A 14,207-nucleotide genomic window follows, 5' to 3' on the forward strand; every position below is an offset into this window, starting at 1 on the left:
CGTGCATGGCTGATGGAGGGAGGAGGGGCTTTGGGAGGAAAGAAAGGGAAGGCGTGTCCCAGGGCAGCAAAATGAGCCCGAACAGAAACATTTTCTATTTAACTGCAGGATTCCATATTAAACCGGCGGGAGCATTTAATACCCATGCTGACGACCTGGTAAAGCCCTGGATGTATGCTCACACATGCAGCGAACTTTGCCCCCCCCCCGGCTCACTCTGAATTGGATTCAAACATGCTGCACCGTGGGGAAGCCGTTTTTAATTTAAAACTAAACCATCAGTCTTTAACAGCCCCCCCATAAGCATTCCTCCAACCTCCTCGCGATCCATGCTAACCGTGCACATGGACGGTGATATATTCATCCTTTCACTCACACATGTGCAAAGATTCTCACAGGCATGCTCAACTTTCCCCATCCCCTCACTGTAGGACACCCTCCACACAGCTTTGGCGTGCAGCACATCCGCTCCACACTCGCTGAATCACATGTCTCGCGAGACGGCTGTGTAACCTGCACCACAGCATCATACCATGGGCCCGGGTACGAGTTTGGTCCACCTTGTGAAACCTATGCACTGCACACAAATAACTAAGCATGCACACCCCTTAGAGTGTCTATTTACAAACCCCAATTTATGCATTTGTACCACATTTGTATGTGCTGTCCACAATACTCTTCGTGCTTACAGCAACCGCACCCTCCCAATTGGGACACACCGCCGGTTCCCGCTGCACAGATGTGCTCTCATGTGGGGTCACGCGTGTCCCGCATGCATTCTCCCCCATACTTGCCCCAATTTTCTCCATGGCGGAGTTCCGAACACGAGGTTCGAGTCTACGTTGGAAGGTTATTTTTTTTAAAAAACAGGTGTATGAGCATAACTATTATTATAGCTAGCAGATACAACCCGTCGCTTCGTTGACAGGAATATGAAGGTTGGAGGGCGAGAAAGAGGGAGGGTGTGTGTGCGTGTGAGAGAGAGGGAGAGAGGAGGGAAAGGGGGGGAGAGGAGGGAAAGGGGGAGGGGGAGAGGAGGGAAAGGGGGAGGGGAGAGGAGGGAAAGGGGGAGGGGGAGAGGAGGGAAAGGGGGGATCAAGGAAGGGGCACAGAAGGGGTTGGGCAACTGGGAGGGTTGAGGAAGGGAGTGGATAGGAAAATGGGGGAAGAACAAGGAAAGGAGGGGATGGGGAGACTAACTCAAACGTCGCCATACATTCCAGGTTTGGGAGCAAGGAGGATGGGGGAGAGGAGGGCAAGGAGAAGTGGGGAGGGTGAAGGGGTTTGGGAGGATGTAAATGTAAGGGGAGGGGTTCTCGACTTGTGTTTGGCAGTGAGAGTTGTGGAGAAAGGTGATAATAGGGGGGGAGGTAGTACAGGATTGAACGAAATGGGGTACAATAAAACAGCATGTTAATACAGCATGCGGAGACCGCCCGGCGATGTCCATGGGGTGTGGAGAGGGGAGGGGGTTTGGGAAGAGGTAAGCGTGAGGGGAGAAGAGAGGAAGGCAGTGTGAGTTGAAGGAAAGGTAAGACAGCATGAGTGGAAGGGAATGTGGTATGAGGCGAAGGGAAGGTGGTGATGAGAGCGGAAGGGAAGGCAGCGCAAAGGGAGGGGAAGGCAGAGTGAGGGGCTGGGAAGGGAAAGGCGATAAAATGTGCCCAAACAGCATCGTTTTCTTTTCATCTGCTGGGTTCGATATAAAACCAGGTGGGAGCATTTAGAACCCATGCTATCTACTTAGCAAGTTCAAAACTAAACTATCACTCCTTAACAGTCCCCTCAACAGAGAGGGAGGAGTGGGGGAGCAGGGGGAGGGAGAGAGAGAGGGGGGAGAGATGCCTCACCTAACGGTGCTGTGTGTGTGTGTGTGTGTGTGTGTGTGTGTGTGTGTGTGTGTGTGTGTGTGTGTGTGTGTGTGTGTGTGTGTGTGTGTGTGTGTGTGTGTGTGTGTGTGTGTGTGTAGAAAAGGTGGTCTTGTAAGGCTGAAAATGGTTGAATTGTACTCTCCCACCAGGGCTTCAAAGTTCACCACCATTTCATGCCAGCCAGTTCCCTACCCATATTATTTACACTCATGAGCCACAACCTGCTCAACCCTGTTATCATCAGGTGACTGTTTCCACCCTTCTCTCTCTACTCTTCCTGTTCCTCCTGCCTTCCTTGTGACCAACTGTGGCCTCACTACCCAATTGTCAATTTGTTACCTTTTTTCCATCTGGTACCCCACTATTCCACAAGCCAAGATCATACGTAAACATAAATCAATAAAAAGTGTGCAAATAAAATCCCAATTATAATTTATGATGGCACAAATTGAGGATAACAGGATATAACAAATTGAGGATATATAAATTGAGGATTATTATTCGTTAAAATATTTTACCAAATGATGAAAGGGATAATGGATGTTTGACAAATTGTTCTCCCATCATGGTTATTGATGAAAGCGATGTGATCAAAACATTGGGGATTTTTTTCCTCACACAGAGTTCATCATCAAAATGTATCGGCATTGACAGAAACCTTCATGGAGATGTCTCTTGAAGAAAGAAGCTTCAGAGTGATTTGGTTCTGGTAGATCCAGGTGGACATCAATGTCGTGCTCGGTTTTCACTTCCACCTTCACAAATAAATCTGGAAAAAGTAACTTTTATTAAATGCAGGCAGTCTTGTGTCACATACATCAACAGTCTCATGTCACGTACATGGGCAGTCATTTCACATTCCATACTCTTCAAACAACAAAATAAATATTGCATTAAAATCATTGATTTGAGATCTTCCTTGAAGAGAGAAAATAAAACATTTCTCCACGGGAATAGCGTCATGCCAAAGCATTACGATATCAAAGCATTACGTTCTGTACAAACTGCCTCATTGTTACGAGATGTTTCTTACCCAACCACAACTTCAGTGGGAATTTCACCACCACCCAAAATCACAACCAACAAAATAGAGAAGGCAAAAAAAAAGGTGGAGAACCAAAAATAGAGAAGGTTTTCTCCCCAACGTACATTTATTGGCAAATTGCCTACAATTGCTATCTAACATGTGACAATTTGTTTTTTTTTTTATCTCAAAAGTAAACCCTCATAGAAAAGTTAATGAGAAAGTGTGGCACATTAACAGATTGACAAATGCAGAAAATAGAATGAACAATGAAGAAATGGCATAAAATGTCATAGCCGCATTGTTTTAGTAATTTTACTGCACGGAGTTAAAGGGTTGCCCATATTGATTTACAACTAAAATGGCCGCCAGTTGGCCATCTTGGATTTGATCTTGAAAAAAAACATGAGTGCATATGTAAGCCATTATTTCTTATCTGTGTGCCAAGTTTGAACAAGATCGGTAAATGAATGTCCGAGAAATGGTTGAGGATGTGTTTGATACTGGGTTTTTACAATTAAAATGGCTGCCTGTTTACCAGTCGGCCATCTTTGGTCATATCGCAAAATAAAGGGAGGTGCGTGTGAATGCCATGATGTACTGTCCTCGTGCCAAGTTTGAACAAAATCGGACCATGCATGTCTGAGAAAGGGTTGCAGACACATTTAAGGAACAAAATGGCAGCCAGTTGGCCAACTTGGATCCGATCTCGAAAAAAATGATGTGCACATGTAAGCCATAATTATCTATGTGTGCCAAGTTTCAACAACATCGGTGAATGCATGTCCGAGAAATGGTTGAGGACGTGTTCAACAGCGGTTTTTTTTTTTTTACAATTAAAATGGACGCAAGTCGGCTATCTTCAATCACATCGTGAAACAAAATGATGTGCATATGAATATTATCATGTGTTGTCTTTGTGCCAAGTTTGAATATAATCAGTTCATACATGTCTGCGATATGGCTGTGGGCGCACGCATGCACACGAAAATCGAGACCAAATCCATGAGCCCCCGTTTTGGACTAAGTCCAATGGGGGCTCATCAACCAAAGCCAAGACATGTGACCATATCATGATGGGAGTAGAAAGGATCAAAAGAGTCAGCAAGTGGAGAAAAGCTCAGGATTGGGTTTGGAAAATTCATATGTTGATGAGCAATTGTATTAAACGATTGGACTGGCCAGATACCTGAGAAGTATGCATAGAAATCTTTGAGCTACCGAGCCCGAGTTCAAATCTCGACCCATTTTCAACTGCCATCCTGGTTTTTCACATGCAGTGAATTAATCCGTGCATCCAGCGTTTTCCCTCGGATGGACATGAACCTGTGTCCCGTCTGCTGGCATGAGTTAGTGGACATTTGGGATCCCACGTTTTCTTTCACGAAGAGGAGGCGAGTTTATTCCAGAACCGTGAACAATTTTTTTTTTTAATCCTGCTCTAACCTACATCAGCAGCAAACCCGGACTTAGAACAATGCTGCAAATCAAGAACCAAGTGTTGTGCACAAAACAAGGATTGAAGTACCCGAGTTCCTGCACAGAACAGCATTCCTGGTTGATATATATATATATATATATATATATATATATATATATATATATATATATATATATATATATATATATATACTTATTTATATTATCTTGTGTAGCATTCTTGGTTGCTTTATTCAGCTTTCTTTGACTAGAAGGGCCGAGTGTTCACTATATAGTTCTCGTCGCAGCTGGAGATTATTGATAAGGTGAGAGCCGAATGGTTGTTTCCTCCAATGACAGGTGAGAGATGTTATTTGACCCATTAATATCTGTGAATTGTAATGAACTCAGACTCCCAAACAGCGGTGTGAGAGCACTGGAGACTAATTATCTCCCAAGACACCGAACAGAGGTGAATGTGCACACGGGAATAATCCACCACGATGCTATGGTTTTAGAAATTCCTCTGCATGGCCGTTTCAGTGCATGTAGATAGCTTCATGAGAGGAATTGTCTTTCACTGGAGGACGGATCCATAGCTCAAAATACACAGCAACTCGTACAGTTGGTCCAACGAGGGTAAGTTTCTTGCGCTGGAGGATGGAATCATGGCTCAAAATACACAGCAACTCATTTGAAATTCAGATTCAGACCTGGTCACTCAAACTTGAACATGCTGCTTCTGCACTCCCAACTAAGGATGGAGATACACATGAGATCAGGGCCATCTCTCGAGACATCTCGAGCTTTATATCCAGTCTGGCACCTCCACCTTGCTCTTTCAAACTCTGCCTGTGGCAACCATGTCCACCTCCGCAAAGAGCTTACAATCCAAATGAAGAGGTTCAGTCACTGAAACTTGTGGGTGTCACTTTCAGTCGTGACCTTTCTTGGGGAAACCACATTTCTGAGTTGGCCTCGAAAACCAGTTTGCCTTCAAAGCCAGAGTGGGCATCCTCCATTGTGCAAAGTCCTTCCTTCATCCACCTGAACTGATATACAGGAACAAGGCCTGCATCGGCAGGATAATGAAGTCCTGCTCTCTCATCTGGGCTGGCACCCCTCTCACATCTTGCTCAGATTGACGCTGGGGAAACCAAGGCCTTCAATATTATTGGAATCTCCCACAATAAAGCCGAGTCAATGGACCGAACACTTTCACATCACAGAAAGGTCGGTGTTATCTCTTTCTTCTGTCGCCTCCTTTCTGGTCTTGCACCCTCTACTCTTTCCATGCTTTGTCCCACCTCTACCCCCAGGTTTCTGCAGGGAACACGTGGTCCACCAGCAACCCCCTTCTGGTGAAACTCCCAAAAATGGAGAATCACCGGTCACCTTTACAGTTTCGTTCCTCTTTTTTCCCCCCACCTGTGGATTCAACTTCCACCTTCTCTTCAATATCATTCTTCCCTCCAGGTATTCAAGACAGCTGTTTACCACCTTCTGAGATCATCCCCCATCCAACAAGGACAACAAGGAAATCCAACACAGGTGGAGGCCATTCAGCCCATCATGCCTGCGCCAAAACCACACCAACCTAAGATCCATCCAACCATGATCGTTTCCACCCCCAAATGACCCCATTCCAAAGCACTCCCTTTTTCCAGGTCATTGTGATTTTTCCCTTCTCCCTCACCTCTTTACATTTGTTAAATTGGTTATTTTGTTACTTTTCTGTTTCATCCCCGCTTACCCCTTACTCTTCTTCTTGTGTTTTATTCAACTTTTGTGCAGCTTGTTTACCTTGATGTCTCCATCTCTCCCCCTTTATCTCACTCTCACTTTTATTCTGCTATTGTTGCTTCCCCCTTTCCATTCCGCTCTCATTCTTTCATGAGCCTTTATCATGTATACAAAAAGTAAAAAAAATTGGGACCAAAACAAACACAGATCCCATTAGAAGTGATGAAGATCATACAACTCACCATTCTGCTGGTCGCTTTGCTCCTCTGCCAGACCAAAGGAGTTCACGTCCTCTATTTTTATCTGTAGAATCTCCGGAAGTCCTTCCAGCTCCTCAACCTTCATTTCACACTCGAGCACAGTCGGCTGTTCCGATTCTAGCTGCACACGACAGGAATCCCTCAATCAGCCAACTTGAGTGTATTGTACAGGGTGGGTGAACCTTAAAAGAGGCAGCAAACATACCACTCTTCCTGATGTTTGCTCCACCCTGAGTACCTTGATCCCACACAGTATCTACATGTGTATGAAGGAGTATGTGAACGACCTTTGAACTTGAGACCTTATCCTTTGCCCAAATCAGTTCCAGCACCTCAAACGTTCACAACACACAAATACGCACCTTTTGACACCCCCAAAAATAAATTGTACATGTTTCAGGTTCTTAAGACAATTCTGTAATTTTATTCCATGTTGATGTAAATTTTAATTTGGCCACATATAAACATACAAAATGATGTTGATGTTAGATAAAAATGTTAGATGTTGATATAAAATCTGAGCCTGTTCAGCAATTTTATAATGAAGACATTCTATAGTGAGAAGGCCTTACACACAAGCACAGGGGATGTGTATGAAGGAGTATTTGTGCTCAAATGTAATCCATGGAGCACACATAGTAATATGTAGACAGTTTCCCCACATCACTGGGTTTCAGGTAATAAATAAGGAACCCACTTTTCAGAAAATCGGATGGCAAGATAACATTCACCTGGAAAAGCCTGGTATTGGATTAACGGTAAAGGGTTAAGCTGGCTGGCTTAAGATCTTAGGGTCTTGAGTCTGAGCTCCTGTCATGCCATTGAATTAACTCCATGTGAGTTGACTCAGCCTGTCATCCTTCCGAGGTCGGAAAAATGAGTACAAGCTTACTGGTGACGGGGGAATTGCATCAGCGGCACAGCTGCTCCCCCAGAAAATGATTCAGTCAATAAGCCACAGAATGCATAAGAACAAATGAAACTAGAACTGCCACTTTATAACTGCTGGCAGTGATGCCAGTAGGGTGAATATACTGATTCTGGCTCACTTTCCCCCCTGTTAATGAATGGGGGATTCTCAGCGATTCATTTTTTTTTTCCCCTAAAAAATAAACCCCCTTTTTATCCCAAGGTATATTAATTAGTCTCCCCTTTTTTAACCTCGGGGCACTTTTTTCAAATAACCAATACATATTGTTTAGCTCACTCATTGAACCTATAAAGATTTGTTCAAGTAGTAAAGTAGTAGGGTGAATATACTGTGATTTGTTAAAGGTGATTCTAAAGAAATATCGAAAACATGTAAGTGAATGGAGATTTGAATAGTCTCCCCTTTTAACGTAGGGACACTTTTTTTCAAATAACCAATGCATATTGTTTAGCTCACTCATTGAAATTATAAAGATTTGTTCAAGTTGTAAAGTCGACGGGTGAATATACTGTGATTTGTTAAAGGTGATTCTAAAGAAATATCTAAAAAACGTAAGTGAATGGAGATTTTAATAGCTTCCCCTTTTAACCTCGGGGCACTTTTTTCAAATAACCAATGCATATTGTTTAGCTCACTCATTGAATCTATAAAGATTTGTTCATTCTCAAATTCCTTCAATAGTTTAATTTTCTTTGCACAATAATCCCCATCTAAAATATTTCAAAATAAAACATTTGAATCTTTATATTTTTCAAGATACCCTTTTTGTGTTATTATGAAATGATAAACTTCTCTTAATGTTCTTGTTTGACCACCTCCTGAGCCTCAGATTCTTATTTTCAGAAGCCACGCCCACTTTTCATAAGCCCCGCCCACTTTTCGTGACGTATTCCATAAACCACACCCAATTTCCTAAACCCCGCCCACCTTTACTAAGCCCCGCCTACTCTTATATCATTTCCAGTTAATCTCTGACTCACAAAGAATTCACGAGTAAATTCTAGAATGTTATGTTTGTAAAAAAATTTCTGAAGGCTTGCCTGTGCCTTGTTCAGAGAATTTCCAAAGGAAACCACACCCACCAGTCTTTCTATATAAAGGCTTCAAACACCGACTCCATTTTAAACATATTTTTACTTTACTGAGAATGGACTGCTGTGCTGAGCTTGAGTGGGATGACTGTGGAGTTCCTTGGAGTTCTACTACTTGTATGGAACTAAACCTTCAAGTTGATGAACTGGATTCAAACCTCTTATCTATTGAGGTAAAATTTTATTTTCCTCTTTACAGAGTTTGATTAAAGCATAGAATCTTTTAATAATTAAATCGCTTAATTATACATTATTATTTTCTCTCACAGGAAATTGTATCTGAAATACAAAATGAAAATACTGCTTTTGCTACAACTTGGGGTGAAATTGTCGGTTTGGTTGAAGACCTTGTGAGTGACCAAGACCCACAGAACGAGCTCGACCTTGATGACCCAACTAAAGAGTTATACCTTGGAGACCAGCAAAATCCTGAAAAAGAGTTTTACAGCAATAGTAATCATTGTGAGTTATCAAGACAATACCCACTGAACAAGTTATACATTGATGAGCTAAGAATACAAGTTTTACCTTGAAGACTCACAAATTTTGAAAAAAAAAAAAAATCAGTAAATGAGTTCTGCCTTGATGGTTTAAATAACTACCTTGGAGACTCGGCAAAAGGGTTCTGCCAAGATGGTTCTAAATATGGAACCTACCTTGGAGACTCACAAATTTCAGACATTTTGAAAAATGGAGATTTCCTTGATGATCCACATTTATACTATGTGAGATATATTACTGAAACCCATAAAAATTGGAAAACTGGAGTTTTTCTTGATGATCCACAGTTATACTATGAGATCTATCACTGAAACCCATAAAAATTGGAATAATGGGGTTCTCCTTGATGATCCACAGTTATACGATGTGAGATCTACCACTGAAACCCACAATATTTCTGGAAATTGTGGTTCTACCTTGGAGTCTTGGATAGATGGTTATATTTTTGGAGACTTGAAATGTGGGTTCTGGCTTGATAACTCACAATGTGATACATATCTTGGAAACTCAACAGGAATGCGGTTATACCTTGGAGACTTGGAAAGTTGGGTTTATTTTGGAGACTTGAAATGTGGTTTTTACCAAGACTCTTGGGGATCTCAACCTATCGATGTAGTTCTTTGTTGGATGGTGCTTGATGAGAGCAATATCAAGAAAGTTCTTACTCCCCCTTTCTACTTTATCAAACCTGAAAGCCTTAAAAAACAGAATTGGAAGAAGTGAAAAAAAACAAAAAATATATATTGTTAGTTCTGGGAAGAAGATGCAGGAAGGTTCTTACTTCCCCTTTCTACTTCATCAAACCTGAAAGCTTTAAAAGACAGAATTGGAAGAAGAGAAAAAAAACATAAAAAATATATTGTTGAAATACGTATTTTAAAAAAGACATTGTGTTGAGCGAGGGTTGCGTTTGGGTTGAGATTTTGAATGTGAGGGTTGGGGTTGAGATTTTGAATGTGAGGGTTGGGGTTGATTGCATTGGGGTTGAGATTTTGAGTGTGAGGGTTAGGGTTGATTATGCTCCTTGTTATATTATCTCTCTCTCTCACACACACACACACACACACACACACACACACACACACACACACACACACACACACACACACACACACACACACACACACACACACACACACACACACACACACACACACACACACACACACACACACACAAACGTTAAGCCTTAAATATTCAGTTGAGGATTCTGTGTTTGGGGTTCACAGATCTAAGAAAGTTCCCCACTGCACACACACCAACAAACAAAAGTTAAGCCTTGACTATTCAGTTGAGGATTCTGTGTTTGGGGTTCACAGATCTAAGAACGTCCCCCATTGCACACACATCAACAAACAAAAGTTAAGCCTTGACTATTCAGTTGAGGATTCTGTGTTTGGGGTTCACAGATCTAAGAACGTCCCCCATTGCACACACATCAACAAACAAAAGTTAAACCTTGACTATTCAGTTGAGGATTCTGTGTTTTGGGTTTACAGATCTAAGAACATCCCCCACTGCAGACACACCAACAAAAAAAGTTAAGCCTTAAATATTCAGTTGAGGATTCTGTGTTTGGGGTTCACAGATCTTAGAATGTTCCCCATTGCACACACACCAACAAACAAAAGTTAAGCCTTGACTATTCAGTTGAGGATTCTGTGTTTTGGGTTTACAGATCTAAGAACATCCCCCTTGACACACATTATATATTTTTTATTTAACCCTCGGCAGATGCCACCTGTGATACACCTCGGACTTGGCCCTCGAGTGTCCACAACGGTGTATAGTAGAGGGGGAGTGAAGTGCCAACCCATTGCTCCCATGGGCATTATTTGCTTTGCTTTGTCTTTTGTAATTCCTGTGAATAAAATGAACCTAAAATCTTTTCCCCTTCTAAATCATATATGTTATAAGTCCAAGGAACCGTATCTATTCCATCAACAATTTTAAAAAGTTCATTCGTCCATCGCTTTGTATAACCTTTTTCAAAATGAGATTTCCACCGATATATTCTTACGATATCACCAACTTTGAACTTAGGTTTTCTAACATTAATCTCTTCCATATTCTGATTTTGTAAATGTTTCTGATGGTTTCATATTCGTTGACGTGTGAATCGTGTCATTATACCTATCTACAATATCCTGAATAAAAGATGACCACTGTTGTGAACAGAGTTGTGTGAATTTTTTATATAGTCTCTCTTTTAAGGTGCGATTAAAGCGTTCAATAACAACGGCTTTTCCTTCATTAAAGGTACTGTAAAATGCGCAATGCTGTTATTTTTTAGAAAATTCAGAAATGTCTTGTTATAAAACTCTCCACCCTCATCAGTCCACAATTTTTTTAGGTTTTTCTCTTACTTTTATTAAATATCTGTTGAAAGGCTAACATAAGAGTATTACCTGTTTTGTTTTTTAAAGGGGCAACCCATGCATATCTACTCCTCAAATCAATAACGGTTAAAGCATACTTGTACCCCTTATCATTACTGAGTTCAATCAAATCAGCGGACCAGATATAATCAACTTCCTTGGAATAAACCTTCCTTCTCTGAAACTTTGTGAATATTGGTTTATGTAATTAATCAGCTAATTGCTCTTCAATCTTAATGACATCATTAGAGCCTATAAGTTTTTTGAATTTCCAAGTCCAAGTTTCAATTTAGCACTGATCATCTTCTTCACGATGAACCTATCAACTTTTTCTCTCAAGGTTGGATTTTGTATCAGAGACAAATTATACAACATTTCTCTATCGGCTTCATGGTTTCCTTCCAAAGATGTGGTATTCCCATAATCAATATTGTTCCTCATGCACACTTCATCAACCCTATTGATGGGTTTACTCCATGGTTTAGGATTGTCTGCCTCATCTAATCTTTTTTCCAAGTTTGTGCCTGGACCACAGAAAGAATATCCCATGACCACAGAAAGAAGAGATGTAATTCCCCTGGTATTCCAGTGGTTCTAAATTTACTTCCTGATAAAAACGTTTGTATATCTCCTCCACGTTTGTGTTTGGAGATAAATTAACACTTTTTTGAATCACACACCAAGCATATATCTTTTTGTCTAACCATGTTATTTTTACTTTTAAAATATGAGACATTTTTAGTATTAGTTTTCTTTTTACATTTGAGACAATAACATTTATTTGTGAGAAAAATTCTTGCAGAGTGCAAAAACCTTTTTAGTTTCCAACATGCACATTTGAATCTTAGTTTTTAAAACATAAAGAATCCTCAGAAATGCCTTCACTCTCTCCTCCATTTATTAATGAAAAAATTTAATCAAAGTCAATCACACCAACATCATCAATAATATAATCTTTATCTCCACTTTCTCGTTAAAAATCTTCTCCCTGAAAACGATGTCAATAATCTTGTCGAAAATATTGTTAATCGACTTGTCAATTTGTTGTTTTCCTCCTCGGTATGTTGAGATTCATTTATTTTCTGTAATGCCCCCAATCTTTTTTTATCTCACCGGTTTCCATATTTATTCATTCTCGCTCTTTCCTCTCTCTTCTCCCTCTCCTCCTTCTCTTTCTTCTCCCTTTCCTCCCTCTCTCTCTTCTCCCACTCTTTCTCTCTCTTCCTCCTCTTCCCTCTCTTCTTCAAATCCTTCCTTGTCCCTTACTATCCTTGAATCGCTTACACCCCATAGAATATTATACATATATTCATCGGGATTTCTTGTTATTCCTGTATCCAAAATATTTTTTTTACAAGAGGAAACCAATAAAAAAACTTTTGAATTTCTAAAAGAGCCTTACGTTTTCTTAACTTTATAATTTTTTCAATATTTAACATTCTAATTAAATCTAAAGTTGTCGGTTTATCAACATCAGCATAATGCCAATCTTTTATTGAAAATACCTCATTTTTATGTTGTAGAACATATTTATTAAAATACCGAATACCCTTTTCTTGAAGGTATGCTTGGACACAGAAATGATAATTTTCTTGAAGCCTTCTTGCTGTCATTTATGTATGAGTAATATATGACAGAATAATATTATGACACGAAACACCTCCCCATCTTCCCATAATTAAATCATTTTGTATTTCCTTACTTATTATATATAATCCTGTTTTTTGTGTTTTCATGATATAAACGATGGCAAAACCATTATTATATTGACCCTTATTAAATTCTTTTATTTGTTGTTTACTAATCGTGGCTCCACAAAACTCATTCTCTATACCAAGTGGATAATATTCTTCCTTACGAGACCGATTTAATTGTTCCAGGTCTTCTAGGTCAATTTTAAATGAGCAATTATACACTAAATCATTCATATCATACCCCCATTGTTCTATTCTCATACAAACGATACGCCCTTCTTTATAAAAAATTATTTTAATTCAAACTGTGAATTCTGTATGACCTGGAGATAAAATCAACACTTCTGTATCTTTGGAATACACGGCCGTTTTATTTAAGAATATATATTGTGATAAATCGCTTAATCTCACCAAGTTATTCGCGTCAGTCGGGCTTGGATAATTTTTTAATTTATAAGCATTTTTCATATTAATATTTTTGGTTATACTATATTTCTGTCATTCAGCCTGTGCCTTTGTGTAATAATTTGAAAAATCAATATACAGTTCTTGGGATACACCAAAGATAGAACCATCTTGACCAACATGTCATTTATAATGGATTAAAAATAATGTCACAAAAATTTATTTTTGTTGAGTTGAAATAACTCAAAGACATAATTGACCACAACACTTGGAACACTAACCCTAACCCTAACCCTAACCCTAACCCTAACAGCTTGGACTTGAAATGTTTGATAAACACCATTCTGTAAGAATTTTATGACTTCAATAGGTGGTGGAAGACCAAAACTATCAAAATAATATTTGTCTTGACTATTAAAAATACAAACCCAATGAGAACCGTTCCCATTATTACCTTCGAAGTTCATAATAATATTCTTTGTATGTTTAGGCACGTTTGTTAATTCATCTCTCATACAAATAACCACATTATTAATTTTTAATTTCTTACAATATTTGACAAGTTGTAAATTTGATGTTGTATTCTTTCCAAATTCTTTAAACCACTCATCAATGCTCATTTATTTATTAGAAAGATAGAATCCATTACCCCTTTTAGATAATTTTACGCCTGCTTGTGCGATAGAAGAAAGCATATCTCCAACTAACAATCTCGCTTTATCGGGCAGACTTTCAAGTTTTTCAGCAAAATCTACAATTACACCACTTCCACTAATTTGTTTCTCCAACTCTTTGTTATGTCTTTCCAATTATTTTTGAACCCGGAGTTGAGCCTTCCTTTCGTTGGCAGTTTTCACGGCTGTTGAAATACCACCGGTCAATGCTACAAC

The 14,207-nt window shown here is 39.7% G+C and overlaps 1 pseudogene across 1 annotated transcript in view; it reads right to left on the minus strand.

Annotated features, from left to right (window-relative positions):
• The window catches only part of LOC147009352 (uncharacterized), a 49,722-nt pseudogene that overhangs the window by 12,053 nt on the left and 23,462 nt on the right, over window positions 1-14,207 (minus strand). The window contains exons 3-4 of the transcript XR_015052846.1: window positions 6,300-6,438; window positions 2,530-2,640 (exon numbers count right to left, since the gene is read on the minus strand). The product of XR_015052846.1 is annotated as an uncharacterized LOC147009352 (transcript). The remainder of the gene's footprint in view (window positions 1-2,529; window positions 2,641-6,299; window positions 6,439-14,207) is intronic.

Source organism: Eptatretus burgeri, chromosome 17, assembly GCF_056783735.1.
Source record: "Eptatretus burgeri isolate ZD-2024b chromosome 17, Ebu_testis_v1, whole genome shotgun sequence".
NCBI classification, from domain to species: Eukaryota; Metazoa; Chordata; class Myxini; order Myxiniformes; family Myxinidae; genus Eptatretus; species Eptatretus burgeri.